We start from the raw sequence: 21329 nt of genomic DNA, 5'->3' as shown, positions 1-21329 counted from the left end.
AACTCTTTTTCAGAAGATATAAGACCCCTACTGGAGTACCTCAAGGATCCAATTTGGGTCCATTGTTGTTTTTATTGTTCATTAATGACATAGAAACAGCAATAGAGCATTCAGATTTTTTATTATATGCAGATGACTTGAAAATTTACAAGAAAATGCATTCGATTTCTGATTCCCTCGACCTACAGGAGGATCTCAACTCTATATGGAAATGGGCTTGCTATAACCAATTGCCTTTCAGTGTAAAGAAATGTCACACAATTTCATTTTCAAGGTCGTTAACGCCGGCAAAATATTCATACCATCTAGGCGGATATTTTCTGGAAAGGTTTTCTTCAACTAAGGATTTAGGAGTGACTTTCGAAGAACGTTGGAAATTTAGCCAGCACATTGCAGAGACTCATAGCAAATCCTTAAAAATGCTCGGTTTTATCTTGAGAAATGCGCGTTACTTCAGGAATACTTTAGTATTGCGCACTCTTTATGATACTCTAGTCCGCAGCATACTAGAAACTAGCTCCATCATTTGGATCCCAGGCGTAATGAATCAATGTAATGAATTGAAGCTGGAAAAAGTACAACGTAAATTTCTTCGATATTTATACTTGAAGGAATACGGGTATTATCCGTTCTTGTTTTCCAGTGCTTTTATTTTGGGAGCCCTGGGATACGTTTCTTTGTCGACTCGCAGAAGTGTTTATGTAATTAAACACTTCTGGAAATTGCTCAAGGGCATCGTAGACAATCCTTCAGTGCTCGAGCAGCTTCAAATGTGGGCTCCTGAAGGTGGTTATAGTTCTCGGTCGCGTGCACTATTCTTGCCTGTTAAGTGTAGAACTGGAGCACTTGCCAACTCTTCTCTGGCTAAGGCTATTCATCTGCTCAATTCTATCCATAGAAATATTGACATTTTTTCTTGCACATATGGAGTTTTGGTTCAGTTCGTATGGGACAATGCACACCTGTTGAGGTGATTTGTGTCTGTTGTTTTGTCTTGTTTATATTTGTATGTATTATGATGTATTAGTACTTTTGACTATCGTGACGCATTAGGTTTGCCTGTCAGGTCACGATGGTTATAATTTTAATAAATAAATAAATAAATAAATAAATGATGAATCCTAACAGTCCCTTCGAAATATCAAATATTATAAATAACATATTTATTTGTCATTGATCACTTTTATTAGGTAGCGAATATTTATTATTGTGCAGGTGAGTATGTTTATCAAAAGCGACCTTTAGGCTAATTTTTTAGTAACTATTATTTTTACAATTTGCTACTTTCTGAATATAAAATGAATTCATTTGTGTTACATGCATTGCATCGCTAGCGTGATTAAATAAAAACCACCCCTTAAGAAAATCAAGTCACAATATTAGATTCACAACCAGGATGAATTGAACACTCAGCTATGTTTAAACTTTATGTTAATTTATTACGAATATATTAATTGTGCATATGAAAATATAATCATATACAGTAGAAGCTCGGATTGCGAATAACTTGGTATCGAGCAAAAAGATGAATGAATCTTGATTTAATATACGAGTGATGATTTGAAATAAGAGTAGTGCAAATTGCGTCACTTTCTCCTCAACTGAGCTGATAATTTTTCTCTAGTCGATGAATATTCTTTCAGTGATGCCATACATTTTTAAAATTGATTTGCCACTCAAGCCTTTTTGGTTATGAATAAGACCTTGAGAACGATTTACTGGAGGAATTCCAGTTCATTAATATCAAGTTTTTTCCTCTTAAGAATGTGCAGGAAGGCTGTTTGTAGCATTGAAAAACAATGAAAGTCAAGAAAAGTTCGGTGAAAAGTAGCACAAAAAGTTATTTATAAACTTGGTCGTATGTATCGATTATTTTCGATTGACTGAAAAATAACTTCAGCAATACCTCATCCAGTAACATATTTTATTTCAACTTTGTGAATATGTATTATTTTAACTGATTGTGTCCATAATTAAAAACATTAAATTGATGATCTATCAGCGTTAAGAGCGTATTTTAAAATATTCCAGTGCTCAAATAAAGCTAGAAAAGCGGTTAAGTAATTTACAGCAGCATTAACTACATTAAAGCAGCCCCTGAAGTGACTTCTCTGTGAATACAGTCGCTTCAGTGGCTCTATTGTTGACTATGGCTTAGATAGAGCGCCTGAACATTTCATAATTTTGATTATAATTTAAAATTGAAATTAAAATAACAAGATAAATAAGTAACAAAGACAAAAACAATCAACTTAATACATTATCTTTATCAAAATATATTTATCTATATCGAATTAATAAATTGTACAATTCAATAACATCATCGATGTATATACATTTTTGGTATGTCATATTTTATTTAAATTTATATATTTTTATATACGCATGAGACTTAATCTCAAAAATATAATTTTATAATATTAAAATACATATAATAAAATTGTAATTCTCACGTTCACATAAAGACACTCGACATATAAGAGGTACGATAAAGGCGATAATCTTATCACCACTATCTACATTTTTTATAATACAAATACATTTTATTATTATGAATCACTAATATGAATACTCTTGCTTATTACCAGAAAATAATGCAATTATAAATGTTTATTGGGTGTTTGTCTCTCTTTCTAGTTAAATTTTGCAATTATAAATTGCTAAAGGGGGTGTAGTGTGAGGGCCAATTTATTTGGTTAGATACAAGCGAGAGCAACACTATTCGTGTCACGGTGGTAAAAAATAATAAATTGTATTATTACAATACGCGAAAAAATAATACATAGTATGATATAAAATAAAGGTCATAAAATATTAAAATTAAAAGATACGAACCGGATTGACTCCTCGTAGCTGACATTAAATATTCAATATGCGATGCCGGATGGCTATAGCCACAGGCGAGTTGGCAAGTGCGGACATCCTGGCACCAACGGGTATCAATATAGGACGCGACAAGACGTTCCGGAGTCCAAAAAAGATTTTTATTACGAATTAATACATGACGTATTTAAAATAAGATGTCATTTTTTTGCGTGAGATTGTTTATTTGAGACTATTTTATTTATTTAAATTTTGTCCTCTGTTTTCGCGAGCTTCATTAATTCTTGGTCGCGTTTGATTGGTACATACATCTGCGCGTCGACGAGGGCTATATATTAGTTTCCGGAAAATCTTATTATGTTGTTTTGGTCCCCACAGCAACCCACATTTTGTGAGAACCCAGTTAATCGTATCCCAACGCTCCTAATAGAAAGGCGATGGGATACAAGAACGGATAATAACCAAATATCCTATTAAAATTAATCTCAAGAATAAGAAGAAGTGGTTATTCAGGGATTCAATCGAGAATGCTTCGAACTGAAGCGACATAGATGACGCAAATACCTGACGGATCATTAGAATGAAATGTGTAACAAAGCAGAGCATCTTGGGATATTTATCGCAGAAAGCTTTTGAAAGTGACATTTAGTGGAATTTTTCTTTAGCCAAAATATTCCTACCGAGATCGTAGGGATAATCTGATGGCGAACGGAATCGAGACTAAAAGGTAAAGGGTTCGACACTTGAGAAACCTTTGAAGGAATAATAATTAATAGATTTTTTTTATTAATTATTTTATATATTATATGTACATATCTAGATACACATACGAATAAAATATAAATTATTTTTTTGTTGACAATAATGCAATAAATTTATTTTTTTAAGACATTTTATAATTTATATTCATAAAAGAATGTTAACATGCGTCTTACTGTAGCATGTGGTATTATAAGTTGACCACGTCGTGCGTGTTAACCATAGAACGCATACGCGCATACTGAAATTAAACCGAGTTACTCGTTCTATCTCAGTTTGCGAAGCGCCGTATCATTATCTCTCTCACTCTCGTCACTTAGCACGCGAGAGAGCGAAAGGGGAAGTATCTCACCACTCGCGCTCGTTCGGTCCCTTTGACTCGGAAAAAATGCCGATAATTCTCGGAAACGCTCGAAGCTGGCCAAGTCGACTGAAGTACTTTACTTCCCGTTCTCGGTAACCTCGAACAGCTTCCGAGATATCTTAGAGCAGGCAGAACCGAACTCAACCGAAGTAACCCACTATATTCTCCGTCCTTTGCCAACCTTGGCCAACTTCCAGAGAGTGTAGTGCAGGCATAAGAAATTGAAAAAAAAATAATAAGATAGAATACAATGATATATCATTTTAAAAGAAACACGAGGAATATAATTTACATAAAAAATAAAAGAAGCAGACTAAATCGTTTTCTTCCTCTGGACATACGAGGGTCATTGTGGTGGTCCGTTCAGTGTCAGTTTTTGTTTATATTATACCATTGTCATGTTCATTCTTGTAATTATCGTGGTTATGCTATTTACTGCGTGAGTATACGAAGAAGAACCCCCACAGTGCCTATAAATAAACATCGATAAAACAAAATTTATGGTTATAACCAAGCTCCCCGTAGGCCCGGTAAGCTTATCATTAGACGAATATAAAATTGAGAGGGTAAAGCATTTCAAATACCTGTGTAGTTGGGTAAATTGTCGACCTCGACGAAGAGATCAAATTACGCATCGAATTGCTAAAAGCCAGTTTTAAAATTTAAAGCTGATCTCGCAAGCATGCACTTGCATTTTCAGACAAGAATTTAATTCATCAAGTCTTATAAATAGATTGGAAGCGTTTGAGATGTGGCTTTATATGCGTATGCTAAAAGTTCAATGGATTAAGAGAATCTCCAATGACTGAATTATATTATTGATTGATGAATTAACAAACTTCAACCAACAAACGGAGGAAGTTGAAATTCTTTGGACACATGATACAAAGTCCGATATAAAAGCTTCTTCATACCATAATAATGGGAGCAATTTAAGGTATAAAATGAGTCGGAAGAAAGATGTCATGGTTACGAAATATACGCCTATGGATGGGGATGACAGCTGAATAAGGGTTTCGTGCAGCCAAGGACCAGAAGGGATACTTGGAACTAATCAATAAGGTGGTCGCCAACGTCTGGAATCGGACATGACATCAGAGGATTATAAATAATTAAATATAAAGCATTCATTAATTATAAATAAGAACTACAAATTCGTTAGATATTTATCCTTATTTTTAAACGATTCAAGGTTTGCAAAATACATAATTACTCATAATATTTTTGCATTGTTACAATCGCGAGTAACAAAACCACAAATTATATAGGGCTTACACAAGAAACGCCATGACGACGATACCGTCGAATACGTAACTATGAATCTGTTATGAAATACTTCTTGAACTCTCGTTACGCTACATGTACATATGTTTGTGTATGAATACACTTACGTGTATTGTGCATACAATTAATTACGATTTTTGCTAAATATCAGAATCTTTAAATTGGGTGTTTGTGTAGGTGTTTAATTGAATTTAATTTATTTATAATTTTATTGCTATCCAATTGATCGACTTTTTAGCCGTCTCTTTTGTACGTTGTTATATTTTTATAGAAAAGGCAATATATTAAAGAAAAAAGAAAAAAAACAACACAGCTAGAAGACGATGTAAATTAAAATTAATTAAAAACACTTACATCATTTTTTTCTTAGTTTTTTATTTTCGTCGCAGAATTCTTCTTATATCACCGCAGAAACGAATTGCTCTGCGATCTAGCAGGTTCGTTGTTTTTTGATAAAATATATGCAGAATGAATCGCGATTTATTCTGCATATATATTCGCAAAAAATAATAATTGATTGCTACTTGCAGGGATAAATGAATAATGCTGCGATGAAAATAAGAAATCCGTATTCGATTCAGCACCACTCAGCCACTTAAGATGCCTTTGGCAAAAAATAATTACCGCAGAAAAAATGTATAATTTTTCAGCATATATCAAGCTATAGTGATAAACGTACCATTATAAATATTTTATTTAACAAAAAAATGGTCTAAATCTTTTAACTAATTAGAAAACTGAGAGATTGTTTGATATACCGAATATCCAATGTGTTGTTTCTGGATTGACTGGCGGCAAACTACAATATATGCAGTGAGCATTCATAAGCATCGCTTCCTCACACCCACAACCCTTAATACCTTTATTTTTAAGCAATAAATGTGTCCATATAAATAAAATGATATTTTTACTTATTTTAATAAATTAATTATAACGTCGTTTAAATTATTTAAAGCTGCAATTTATTTTAGATATTTTTTAGAACAATAATAAAAATAAATATGATGTTATATGATACATATAAATATATATGTAATAAATATATGTATATTTATATATATTATATATATTTTTTATTTATAAAGTGCCGCGTTACGTGTCTGTGTCATGGATTAACAAAAAGATATTTTGTACATATGCACTCAAATTAGTCATAGATAGGATTACCATATGTCCTAGTTTCACATCATCATTTCGGTTCCGTTTTTTATATGGAGTGTGCCGGTTTCTTCCCATCGGTCCCAGTTTCGCAAAAAAATTGAGATGACCTTTTTCAGCACATCCCAAAATAAACAAATATTTCTGATATAACTTTTTTATAATTTTAATTCCCGGTTTAGTTTCATAATTATGGTAAGCCTAGTCTTAAATAGACAAAAATGATTTGCAAAAAATACATCATTGAAATAATTTCATATAATCATTGATATATATTTGTGCTATAATTAAATTACATTTAACTAAAATAGTGCTATTATATGTAGATCGTAATTATTCAATAATTTCAAGATCAAATACTAAAAAAAATGTGATGTAATAAATGATTATATAAATCTTTTTTTATTCTCCAAATATGAGGTTAATTTACGCTTAGATTCTAATGTATTTTATGTACTTATATAAAAGAAAATTATTTCAATAAGGATATAGATCGAAATCATCTAAAAAAATTCAAGATCAAATATTAAAAAAGATGTTATATAATAATCGATTATATAAATTAAATGAAATGTAAAATTATTGTAAAATTTATTCTACAATTAATATGTTTTGTAGATTTATATAAACTGAAATTAGTATTTATGCATATACGTATGTATATTGTATCATTCAAAATAATTCAAGATCAAATATGGAAAAATGTGTGATGTAATAATTGATTATATAAATCAAAATTTTATATTTGAAGCAATTCTGAGGTTCATATTCAATTAGCAAAATAATATTTTATATTACTTTATACGTATATTGTACTTGATTGTGGTTAACTAGTAAAACTATTTAAAATATGCAAAAATAAAATTTTGATGACGAGATGATGACATAATATTTTTGTAAAAAATATTTTTTTAATAAAATATACATAGAAAATAGGAGTTCATTTTATGGTGGGCATATGTGTGTATGTGCATAGGGAATGATCACTGATTTATTTCACCAAATTCACTATTCACTGAAAGGATCACTGATTCACCGCCATACCTGTGAGTAAGCTAGCGGCGAGGCATTCGACCGCAGGTGCACTCCCGTCAATATCCAGGTTCGAATCGGCCGCGCTTCACTGACAACGCACTGCACTAGTAGTGAAACGCGTGCGACCGCGACGCGAACCGGTCACGAACAACAGTGCGAAGCGGTACGATGAGCGAACGACGCAACAAGTCGTAGTAACGGTTGCGGCCGCGAAGCGCCACCGGCACTAGGGCTACCGCGACAGAGCCGGCGCCCAGAACAGAGAAAGCATTTTTATATAGCATTTCCCAACTGCTGACCGTGACCCACATGCTTGCGCAACGGCTGCAAAAGGGCTCAAAAGTGTGTGACACGCTGCCACACACCGATTGTAACAATGAGAAGTATGTATATTCAGTTTACGCCGTTACGCATGCCAATCAACACCAATCGCATCAAACACTAACATAAATTCAATGAACAATACAAATAAAAATAATATGTCTGTGTGACACATGTTGGCAGCCACGACCAGCATGTGTCACACAGACAGGAAATATATGACTCAATAATTGAAATTCCGATGAATCATTTGAATCTCCTAATAACGTTTTTAAGACTCCAGAATGAATAATCCGAGCAATAGTCGCAGTTAAGTCGCCCTTCAGAACGGATGTAGAAGTTGCGCTTGTCACCTGGGCTTCGCCCTTGGCCTATTGAGCGCCACTGAAGAGCTACCACCAGTCACAACATTCTCCAAATACTGTGTCACCAAAGGGTAACCCATCCCCCTTCCAGTAGCTACACTTGAAAAAATATATTTTTATATATAATCTAAAAAAATAAAATATTATACAATAAATTTATTTACTGATCAAATGCATCGCTTTTTGAACACACCTCCAAAATGTGTTCACACCTTAAGAGCAACGTAATCAAGGAGTTATTAAAACGTATTATTTGGGGCAATTACATTGTTAAATCAGGAGCAGAAATATTAGTATAATTATATATTCTTAAACTATACACAATTATTTGTGTACAATTATATTTTCATTGATAATTAACGTGTTCATACCACCTTGTATCGAAACAAAAGCCGTACAATTCCTGCAAGAACCTGTTTTGTTGTGTTCATAGGGTGTTCATTGTTCTGACCAACGCTCACTCGCTACCGCTCATTCGCATTTAACCTGTTTAAATTTTAAAACAACGTTTTTCAAAAATGAGCACCCCATGAATTACTTTCTGTATCGAATATGCTTAAAACATGTTATCTATTTATAATTGTTTATAAAGAAATAAAATGTATAACATCTAACAAACAAATATGTGGGGGAAAAAATTAAACATTACTCATATCTGTTAACCTTTTAATGTAGCTTATGAAATGTGACTTTTGTAACATAAATGTATGTATGTATAATACATAAACACAATCTCTTTCAATTACCAAGTGTTAACGTTGCTAATGCACGCGGTCAATGGGCGTTTACCTTACGCAAATATTTAACGACATACGTTAGTTCATAAGCTAGTTTAAAATTAAACGGTTAAAACGATGCTTATCTCGAATCTTAAACAAACGATTTTGTTTATTGTGCGAAGTACAAATATAATTAAAATTTAAAATTGAATAATAGAGCTGTATATAGTACATATATATTTTAGGCAAACTTGCTCAATTACACAGATCATACAATTGTTTGGTATTAAACATAATTTTGTGGGGAATAGTTGTGTTTCTCTATTTACCTCAAAAAAGTATAAATAATATCCTATGTATATTACAATAAAATAAAATACAAATTTACTGTGCCATGCAACTCTCAATGTGTATTTAAATATTTATATATTATAACGAATCACAGATTTAAAAGAATGAATCTTGAATGCCATTATCAAGGTGACGGGAAAATAGCGAATACATTTGCTAGCTCGACGCAACTCCGACGAGTTAAAATTCAGACGACGACTTAAAAATATATAAACCGGAATGTCTATCGATCGAAAGTTTCACAATTTCTGACCTTTAGTATTTTTCAAAAATTGAAGATCCTGATTTCATTCCAGTTGGTATGCTTAAAAATTGACATTTTTTGTTGTTTGTTTTAAACCTTTCGTTAAAAAAAATACTTTCCCGATGTATGGAAAATTACATAAAAAGGAAAACTAATCTAAGATAGAGAATTATAGGTCGGTGTTGATTTTATACAACACCATAACACCAAAAGTTTGCGTCGAACCATACTTGGTTACTTGTTTTGATTGTATCGAGATTGTAACAACGAATCTGTTCTGTTTTTTTTAATTTTGTGACGAAAAATCTCGATGTAGGTAATCAAGTAGATGTCATCATGATTTATTTCTCAAAGGCTTGCGATAAAGTTTGCCATGCCTTAATTTTTTTTAGTTTTATTTTAAAATATGAATATTTTTTCTAAATCATACTTTTAAAATCATCGTCATATGTTCAATATGGGCAACAATTTTGTTCACACTGATACAATTCCGTTAACCCCCCCCCCCCCTAAGCATGTAAAATAATTTATGGAAGATGCCTTATCAACATTATAAAATATAAACATTTCAATATAAAGGCTGTAGTTGTTTATCTTAAATAATAATATTAAATTGTGGTGTAGTATTTGACAAGGGAACACGCATGCCATGCTGGATATCGATATTGTTTTTATTGTTACAAGTGTTCAGGATTTGCATAGATTCGTTAGATAGCTCGGTTTTCATGAATATCGATGAATTAATCCATAGGTTAGCATAATAGATATAAAATGATTTCGGATGAATGAAGTTATATGCAATATTTCACTTATAGTACATTTCATTACAACGTTTTGCTGCTCAGTACACCGAAATATATTATAGTCACTTTTCAACGAATTCAATATTAATACTACTTTTAAAAAAATAATATTACATTTTCGGTAATATTACAATTTTTGATCTGACTTTAAAAACGAAGAAAACAAATCGATTTATAAAGTTCAATCAAAACCACTATATTTTTTTATTAAAAAATAATACCACATTTTTGTATAATTTATACATTTGCATGCTAGCAGCATAATTTCTCTGATACTATATTTTCAGCAATACCTGAGCAAATGTCCGTGTAATTTTCACGCGTTACTAAATATATGTCGGCCGCGTCAGAATTTTCGTTATTCAACAACGCGCGATTCGTAAGATATAAAATTGGTTCAGTGCCAAGCGAAAGATGAATTGTTGAAGAAGAACACATAAAAAACTCGATCGGGTCGTTTCGTTCATTGTTGATATTCTTACATAACCTACTGTCACAATCAACCATAAAAAACAATAGTGACACAACGTGCGCTTAAAATGTAATTATCTTAATTCTAAATCTATTGAGACGGTGTTGCGACAGAAGGCGTTACTATTAAATATACGATGGTACCAGATTAGCAAGTAGCTTTCGGGTGTCTTTTCAAATGCTGGAAAATCTGGTAACAGCTTAATTTTTAATAATACATATACCTAATCTCATTTTAAGTGAGGGGTTTCTTAGCCTCCTTTGTAGCCTTGTGTTGTTGCTCTCAATCAGCTCTTTACCATGCTCCTCCACCAACTCTTGAATATCGTCCTTATTTCCCTCTAGTCCTATTATCTTCCTCAAAGACAATTGTCGGTTCCCATTCATGATCAATACCTGTAAACGCAATTAGACCATAGTTTTCTTCAAGCAGAATTTAGGATTATCTTGTTAACTTTATCACCCCATGCTTTATCGACATAGCTTGACATGGAAATTACTTTTGCAAAAGTCTCTTAGGATAAGATTTGTTTCCACAGTCATATCGAAGCATCAAGTAAAGCTTTTTAAAGTTCGAAATGACCTGCTGATCCGTGGGCTGGAATAATGAAATGGTGCAAGGAGGAAGAAACTTGATCCTAATGAACTAGAATTCCACCATTATTCACAAATTATTTTTTAATATGTATGTCTTCACTGCAAGAAGATTGTCGATTATCGAGAAGTTCGTGAGATAGTAACGCAAAACATACTGCTTGTATTTCAAGACACTGGTCGATTCTTAACCCAAAAAATTTAAAAAAAAAAATTGTAATCCGAGGTTACAATATATTTTGTTTCAATCAGATTAATCAACTGAATAATATTCATCTTAGAGCTTAAAGCACAGCTTTTATTAAATATATTGTGTATGCATATAATATATTTTTGGTAAATTAATAATAAAATTATGAATTTTAATAAGATTTAAAAATGAAGAACAACAATATTTAAAATGTCCAATATATTACTACAAAATCCTATAATCGACTTAAGGAATTTTATATAGCAAATTTTTAACAATGTAAAAAATAAATGTAAAAAAAGTTTGTACAATATTTTAAATAATTATATTTTTCATGTTCAGTTATATTTAAGAAACAGTAAAATAAATTACCGAAAATAGATCCTTATTTATCTCTTTATTTTTATTACCTTCATGTTGACATTAGTGATCAATAAATAATTTTAAATTAATCAATTATTTATATTTTTCTAATCATTTCCGTAAAGAACATATTTTTGCTAATTAACACAATAGAACATCTCTAAAATATGTTGTTTTTAATATATATTTAGATTAAACAATTAATTCGTCGTGTAATTGATAATTGTGTACAATTAACAATAATAATGTAAATACAAAAATATAAATATAAAACATACCATTACCGTATTTTCCAAAATTAAAAAGTACTGCCGTATATTGCATAGTTTTTTATGAAACATTTTGCAATATGTTAAAACTTGTGTTATATATAATATATATTACATTAGATAAAAACAATTTCTGAATATTGTGAAGACAAATTATCCCATGAAGTATGACCAGTGAATTTATATAATGTATATTATTTTATTTAAATTTATTTGTAACGTTAAAAATTTACAAGTTTATATATTATATGATATATTATCATATAGTTTATATATCTCAAAAAATATCATAAGGACTAGCCTATTGGAATTTTTTTTAACAAGAAATACAAACCTTTTTCTTAAAATTCTCTATAAAATAATAATATAAAATCTGTCTTCTCGTCTCATAATTTATGTTTAACTCATTGTTAGGCGATATTTTGCTATAACTTTACAAACGAGATCAATAGCTGATAGATTATTTTAATCGCAACTAGTATTTAATATTTTAGTAGCACTATTTCATAAAAAAATTACATAAATTCCGTTTATGTCACATAAGAGTATTAAATAAGTATTTATATATTAAAGACAAATATATTGTGCGTACTCGCATCGTATGTAACAGCACTTCTTAGATTATTGAGGTATATCGGTACTTCATACTAAAAAAATAACGTACATAAACTAAAAAAATACATACATATACGAGTTTCATTCTATTCAACTCGATAGTTATGGCGCAGAACGCTTTTTGGCAATTTATTTCATAATCGATGGCGAATTTCGTTCATGGCGTTGTGCAACATTTTCATTGTTTGTTCTAAAAGTGTGTCGCGCGTAGCGTTATTCAACATTTTAAAATCTTACATAATTACTCGGTGTAAATTATATTATATTTCGGTCCGTTGATATATCCACAAAGTCGTTGTGAGATAATATTTGCTAGTGATATACGCAGATAAATACTTTGTTCGAGTGTACCAAAGACAATCTCAAATAAAAATAAATTATGTCATATTTCGAAAAGGTGAGTATAATCATCTACTGATCACATTTATGTAGATATGTATTTATCACAAAGTTTTATGTCCCTGGATGTTTAAAATACTTGATAAAAAAATATTATTGGCTTTTTTTAATATTGATTCAACACCAATTTGGTATTATTGATTTAACCTATTTCCTGTTTAGTATAAACATTACGTGCAATTCATCTTTCGTTATCAAAATGCTTAGCATTGTACAACAAGCAATGAACGAAGATTATCTTGAAGATTTGCAATTTTACGCCATACATAAAATGTACTAAATTAGCTGTACAAACACCCCATTAGGATTAATAATCCTCATCTGAATCCTACCTAGTGATATGTATAGAAAGTGCTGTAGGTGTATGAAGCTACGCGTCAACTTGCTTTTAAAGAATAATAAGAAATTGATTCGCGGATATTCTGTTTCAATATCAGCGTTATATAAATGAATCAGTGGCGTGCCGTCCATACATGCGGTAGATTCAAAACGTCAACCGCATGTACAGTTGATGGCGAGCGACTCAGCCGTTACATATGCGCGTGCTTATAGTCGCTCAACCATGTATGCGGGTTGACGTTTTGAATCTACCGCATGCATAGACGGCACGCCATTGATATGTATAGTCCATCCAAGATGTTAGCGCTCATACAAAGCTGTGTATGTATGCATGCATACATACACAGCTTTCTGCAAATTTGTTTACACCTATAGAAGAACGTTACCAATACTAAATCAGGGCTGTTTTAAGGGTAGGAAATTGAATTAAAAATAATAATGTGTTATATTTTTATTATAAACTATTGTCATGTTGTGGTATTTTGTAAGCAATAAAACTATTCCTGTAATACTCTATTGGTATTATTAAAAATATTATATTGAACAGATATTCAACCTGGAGAGTGATACCAAAACTGCTCTCATATTTTTGAGTTAAATATGTATATAAATAAACAAAATAAGTAAGAAAGTGATATTTTACACTTTCCTCAACAAATTAAATTAATTACACTTGTAATTTCACATGGTCACCCCATTATATTTTCTCATCAATACTTTGGCGATGAGCGTTCATATTTTGGACGGGCTGTATATATAATTACACGTGATTCCATGCAGGTGTTTTAAAGGAACGTGTAAGGTCAGGTTGATAATGGGGCCATTTTAGAATCAATATATCAATTTAATTTGTTTCTTCGCTTATACTAAATTATTTCATTCTTAAAATATAACTCCAAAAACTACAAAATGTTATTTGGGATCTCTTCGAATTTTAATCCTAATTCTCTTGAAAACGTAAATTTAGGGGGTGGAGGTAATAACGGTGGCGTTTTTCTCATTTCGAACAAAATTTTTATCTTGGTAATTGGATTATTAGATGTTACTCGAAGATTAACTGTTTGTAGTTGATGATGCTGAATTGTCAAATTCACTATCGGTTTACTCTAATGACTCATATTCGGTAGCCATTGTATTGTGGACGTGATAAAAAACAAGAAAAGGAAACTATAAAATGCTGGAAATTTTGCGTGACCCTCGAGTAATCGATACAGCAATTAAGCAATGCGCTTCAAAATAACCATTGTTCGTGAAAATGTATATTTGTTAACTATTTTAAAATACCTACAAATTAATTATACGAAGCGTCATGTACTAGTTTTGTGGAAAATTCCACGACATTCGTCACTACCTTTGAGTATAATTTTCATTATATACGTTTGGATTTTACTTTTTACAAAGCCCACCTACCTAGAAATAAAAACACATTTTGCAAATGCGAAAATGGGGGCGCTTGAACACGAAAATAAATTGTACGCGTTTATATAAGCACGTAGGCAAACGAGAGCGATGCAGAAAAGTATTTTTATTTTATTTTCTTTCGATGAATAAATAACTGCTGAGTGTTAAAGTATTCCAATAGCTAGTATCTCACGTTTCTCAAACATACTTTCTTTAATTTGCCGGTGAAAGATAATCGGCGAGATAAAGGTCCTGAAAGGTGCCATGTAGAGACCTAAGAAGAAAGCATCTACATTCAATAGATCTTAAAAGCTCTGGAAAATTTGGAATTGCAAAATAATAATAAATTTTAATTTATAAACTAAGCACATTTAAGGAATAATCTAAAAAATAAGATACAGACCATAAAATATTGCAATATCATTTTATTTTGGAATTGATTCCAATTACGTTTTGTCAAAGTTTCAAAGAAATTTTGTTTTTAAAACAACATTGCAATAAACAGAAAAAATGCAATAAATTTTAGCTACAGTTAATCCTTTCATACAACTTCTGTAATAAAACATTGTAAGGATACTATAAAAAACGCTTCCATATACTTTATTTACAAAATACCAGTATATCATTATAATTTTAATGGGAGCTTTAACTAGCGTCTCGGATCCAACAACATGAAAAAGATCCAGAGTAATTTAGAGGTCACTCTAATGACCATTCAAACAAACGAAAAGAGATATCAACCCGCCTCGGAAATGGGGGCCACTCAGTGTATATTCGCAACACAAAAAGAGAGATCTCGTAACCAAATAATTGCGTTTATAATTGAGAGTAGTGGACCCCGGATGATTCACCTCCGAAAGTATTGATATCTCAACGTGATACAAAATACTGAAATATCTTTGGACAGCATGAAATTTGTAACAAAAAATCCAACAGAAACAATAAACAAATAGTTTGAATTGATAAAGTGTGTATAACGTGTAGCAAGAATTAAAGATGACCAATGTCTTACGATATTAAAGTCGAAAATTAAAACACTCTATAGATTATTTTAAATATATATACGGCTTCATATTTTTACTGATTAATTGGACGCAATTGAGGGGTTTCTTCTAAATTTGTTGATCGCCTTGCTTTTGTCTTACCCGCTACCTGCACCCTTACTCTACTCATTTAGAGGGAACGTATTATGTATTTTGTGTTTATTTAACAAACAAAAAAAATGTTTGTAAACCTCTTAAAACAAGAGCAATTTACGAATATTTAATTTGGTTATTAATTACATTTTATGTTCTATAAAGAAAATCTTGAGGGTTTCGTTTGGTATATTTCGTTAAGAAAGTGTGAAATTAAATTAAGCGACGCAATACACTTTTCAAAAAAAACTGAGGTGTGATGAGTATAACCATGTTAATGTCTGAACTTATTGCTGAAATATCCCATTTTTCAGTTCAAGAAAATTTACACTAATAAAACCCGCTTCGCGTAACAAAACGAAAAATCCAATTTTCACTAAAATGTACGAGCCCAGTCCGCCTGCTTCGAGTGACGTTAACTTTTTAGCTCTGAAGTGAAAAATCAGTCAACTATTTTTTTGCCCCCGAGTCGCGCTGTGGCATAAAATATAATTTTCAGCTCAGATTAAAATTTTGGTGGAAAATACTGGTATAGTGGAAAACGAGGCGAAGACTATCGTGAGAAATCGGTCAATCGAATCCGGTGTCAATATCGAACTGCGCTCGTGCGTTTACGTAACTCGAGTTACGCAACTAGCACGAGATAAAACGGCCGAGCTGAGCGATTGTTGTTGAGCTGTTGCAAAATTAATGTTGGTCAACATCCACTGGTTGCAAAATTTTTAATATGGAGCAAAAATGTACCGCAATGCGTTGGAATCGCACTAAATGCGGCGCTTCTCAAACCTGTGTCGCAATATCGTTTCTCACAATTTGAGAATATATTCATTAGTGAGATTTAAACAAAAATATTGTAAGCGAAACTAGTTTACCTATAATTAATTATTACATTTTGCTTAATTACACCTATATACTTCTTAAGTACTCAATATATTGTCCCTCTTTAGTTTTTACCTAAAATATATATAATAGCATATTTAGCATATTAAATTATTCTCATACTCTGATTGCTTTAGCTTGAGATTGGAGTAATACACCCCGAGATGAGATCATTAATTTAAATGAATGTTTATTATATATATCTGAATTTTTGTGATTTGTCAAAGACGTCTCAAATCAAGAATAAAATAAAAGGTTGAACTACAAAAATATTTAGTTTTTGGTGGATTGTACTATTCAACTTAATAAATTGATACCAGCTTTCTGGCGTCTATTTTGGCTTCAAAGTTACACATCTTTGGCACAAAGTCCGAAATTACAATTTTAAACTATGGTATTGATTATTGCGAATTATTAATAAAAGCGTACTTTGTGAATAAGGAATCTTCATTTACGACTTCTAAGGCCATAGCAATAACTAAAATGTATAATATTCAAGTATAACTAAAATATTTCGTAAGAATTAAAAATAAAATTATTTAACGTATCTATTTTATTACATATTTAAAATAAATAATACATAAAAACTTTATTTTTCGTTACAAAATAATGAAGGTATATATTTTACTGAATAATGTATTCCACTCGTAATAATATAATATATGTATGCCACGAGCAAAGATTTTCTCAAGCTTTGATATCGCGCGTATTGCGTCCACGTGTCGATCTGCCGAAGTGTTGCCAGTACACAAGGGTGCTATGGTATCTAACATTGTTTCTTTCGTACATATAAATTAACATTCCGTCGGGCGTAATTGATCTGACAGGCACAGCGCGGACATTTTGTCACCGTGCTCTGCTGCTAGGCAGCGTTAACACCTGGCGCTCCCAGTAGCAATCTCCCAACTTAGTAGTTTGCCCTTGATCTTCACTACGGGAAGTTCAAGATTTGTTCAGAGAAGCTCATTGCCCCATTTTTGAAGGTACGTATTTTCGAAATACTTGTAAAAAATCAATTATCAGTTTCGCTATAAGACTAAATAATGTTCCGACCAACCTCTAAAACAGACTGAAAAGATTTTGTCCTTCTTCCCAGGAAGAAAAAAACTCTTCCCCCATCCCCTATAATAAAACGATGCTCAACATGCACCAGCGAAACTTGTTTGAGAAGGCTGACAAATCACGAATGCAAGAAATGCGAGACTCCTATCTGCATATCCCATGTAAATATGATTTGCAATCTTTACTGAAGAAGGTACAGATACCCTCTGAAGATGACTGAATAGATATACTGTGAACGTTTTTAAAATATTTTCTAATTTTATTTTTTTCACCTGACGATTTTCTAATTTTACTTTATTTACGGTATTTGATAGAAGATCATAAATTTCATTAAAATTTGTTCGATTAGTGTTATGTCAAATACATGTTTTTTTTGCAAAAAATTTTGTAGTTTTTTCTTCTTTTAACACCCTTAATAATGATGTTTATCACAGTTGTATAAATTAACTTAATTAGGTTTTATTATGGTTTTTTAATGTGTGCCCATCGAGCACATTGCGGTTAACCTATTGCGCCCGATGGATAGTTAAACGTAAAACACAGATGATTTCCACTGCTTGTCTTTCAACTGTTGCAGCACTGCTCCTATTGTATTGCTGGAGGCGTTAATAGCAAATGATGGTGAAACTTTATGTGAATGTTAATAAAGCAGCATCTGCGAGCTCGTCATTGCATTTTTAATTGATTTTTCAAACTGTTGACCATTCGATTGGAATCTTATCGTAATTCAAAGTTTATTTAACATTAACTGATTTTCCACTGTCTTAGGAAAGAATTTTTGATATATATTTAACTGTAATTATAGTTTTTTGATTTTGAGAACTATAAGAAGTTTACTCTTTAGAAGTCACCAAAATGTCATATATGTATATTGGGTTGATACAAAAGTTTTCACGTGTTTTTTATATGAAATAAAAACATGTTATTTTTTACTTTTTGTATTGATTTAATCAATTACATAATTTCCATCGGTTCTTATAACATTCTTTCACCTTTGGAGTAAAACTCTGTTGACCTTGATGCAAAAATGCATTAAGGAAAGTTTTTACATGCTCTATTACATCAATTTTTTACCATTAAAAAATTGCAGTGATCTGAATAAATGATAATCGGAAGGAGCAAGGTCTGGAGAATAGAGTGAGTGCTTGATAACATTACAATTCAGTTCATTTAGCTTATGTTGGGTCATCATTGCCAAAAGTGGTCGCACGTTATCGTTATGAAATACTACCCATTTTCTATTTACCAATTCTGGTCTATAGTTTTCAAAGATGTTTACTTTTATCAATTGTTGACTATATCGTTCCGCTGTAATTGTTTGATTTCATTATAAAAGTTCGAAATACATTTGCAATCTTACCAAACACAAAGCATTACTTTTTTATGGATTTCAGCTTTCGAAGTTGTTTATAGGGTTGGTCCAGGTATACTTCAATCACTCTTCCATATGTTACGTTATTGTACACTACCCATTTCTTATCTACAGTCACCAATCGATGCAAAAAAGGGTCGTGCTTTTGTCTCACACTCAAAGCAACACATGGTCAATAAATTGGCACATGGTCCAATAAATTGGCAGCTGACAATTGATGATATTTAAAAAAATATATAAGAGCTCTCTATGGTGGCTAGACCAAAGCGGACGTATCCTTTATACAATAGGACAATTTGAAAACATATGTTATTATCAGTTTCGAGAAAAAAACATTTTTGCTAGGATCATACAAAAACGTCAAAACTTTTACATCAACACAATATATTACAGTGAATCTGTATTCCCCAGTGAAAATATACTTTCCCTCATAGAAGTTTACATTCGGCAACTCAGTAGGTGAAAGCATATCACACAATAGATTTATATATTCACTGCTCGAGGTCCTGTGTGCGCAAACAGATGATCCGCACATTTAAATGGCAACAAATTAAATAGTTAGAAATTAAATCAACTATGGGTCAGAGTAAAAATCAAATCTCGGTCTGAATTTTAATAAGAATATCAAAATAGTCGGAATCATGTGAATTAAAAAAGAAGATAAAATTTATAAATATAAATGGGAAATAAAGCGAACCAGCGTTAGAACATTGAACACCCCATGAATGCAACAAATCTTTTGAATTGTTTATAGGACACAAAGCGACAAAGGCATTCAAAGCGAAGAGCGAACCGGGAATGACGACAGAGTGGCGACGGAGAGCACGCTTGGTTCATTGTGTTGACATCAGACAAAATTGCGAGCCCAACCAAATAAATTGTTCACACCTTGATAATGCGATAATGAACTGCCAACATCCCAACATGCTATTGACATATCTAACAGTTGTAAAAATCTTCAGTGTTACAGCAAGAACAACACTATTACCAATATAAGATTCATACGTTCTATTAATATTTCAGTAATCCAAACATGTTGAATTTTTAAAAAAAATATTTTTAATTGCATGTATACTGTTAACTAACTCATGTGCACAAATCAGGTGCAATTTCGACGATCTTACCTTGCAAAGCTGCATATATTTAACAATTCTGACTTTACCATTTAACTGTCAAAACTTATACTTTCACCAGCATATAGCAGTGAATTTGTATTTTCGTCTATACATTCACTGGCAAAATTGTATTTGGAATATGAATTCCCTAAAACGCCAGTGAAAGTGTACTTTCACTGCTAGTATGAAATCACTGTAACCTACATATATATTCAAAGCTTTGTTATTGCTGAGATCTGTAGTATGCTTTACGAGAGCAGCGGCGGGGGCGAAAGCGGCGTAGATTTTATATCTAAAAATATGAAACCGTAACAATCCCTATAAAACCGAGACCTATGGTGTGAGACCGAGACGTATGGTGAGCCTAACTGTAAGCTGTGCAGACTTTAGTAGAGATGGGATATGAGTAATTTGCTTGGTTAGCCACCGCAGCTTCTTTAAATTCGTGCCTGTAGTAAAATCATTACTGCTGAAATATTAAATTGTAAATTTTTCACGGTAAAAAATATTTTTTTTTATTTATAATTGTATATACAAAGTGATCCAATTCGAGTTTCAGCACCGTAAATCAGATAGCTGTAAATAATCACGCGTGTTCAAAGTGTCAAATGTTAGTATGTAATAACACATTTACAAAATGGATCGCTTAACCATCGCTCCGATTGTTTTCAGAAGTAACAATTCTGTACGAACTGTGTATCTAAATTCAAGGAAAGATTGTGAGCGATATCACCGCCCCCACTCAGTGAACAATTCGCCACGTAGTGAAAAAAATTGAAGAGACAGAAAGCGTTGGAAATATAGTAAGGCCTATGCATCATCGTGGCGCCCGTTCAGCCAAAAATATTGCTGCTGTAGGTGAAAGTGTGGCCGAAGACCCGGAATCGTCGGTGTTCCC

General features: G+C 31.9%; 1 protein-coding gene across 1 annotated transcript in view; it reads right to left on the bottom strand.

Annotated features, from left to right (window-relative positions):
- LOC148234189 (LON peptidase N-terminal domain and RING finger protein 1) overlaps nt 1-7572 on the bottom strand; it is a 67790-nt gene extending 60218 nt beyond the window's left edge. The window contains exon 1 of the mRNA XM_088187899.1: nt 7433-7572. The gene's annotated coding sequence lies outside the window, so the exon portion shown is untranslated. The remainder of the gene's footprint in view (nt 1-7432) is intronic.
- Nucleotides 7573-21329: the final 13757 nt, after the last annotated feature.

The sequence above is a fragment of the Plectrocnemia conspersa genome, unplaced genomic scaffold (genome assembly GCF_051122295.1).
Source record: "Plectrocnemia conspersa isolate PC_06_02 unplaced genomic scaffold, ASM5112229v1 ptg000006l, whole genome shotgun sequence".
In the NCBI taxonomy this organism is placed as follows: Eukaryota; Metazoa; Arthropoda; class Insecta; order Trichoptera; family Polycentropodidae; genus Plectrocnemia; species Plectrocnemia conspersa.
The sequence above is the reverse complement of the archived record's forward strand: the minus strand, read 5'-3'. Positions and strand labels throughout refer to the sequence as shown.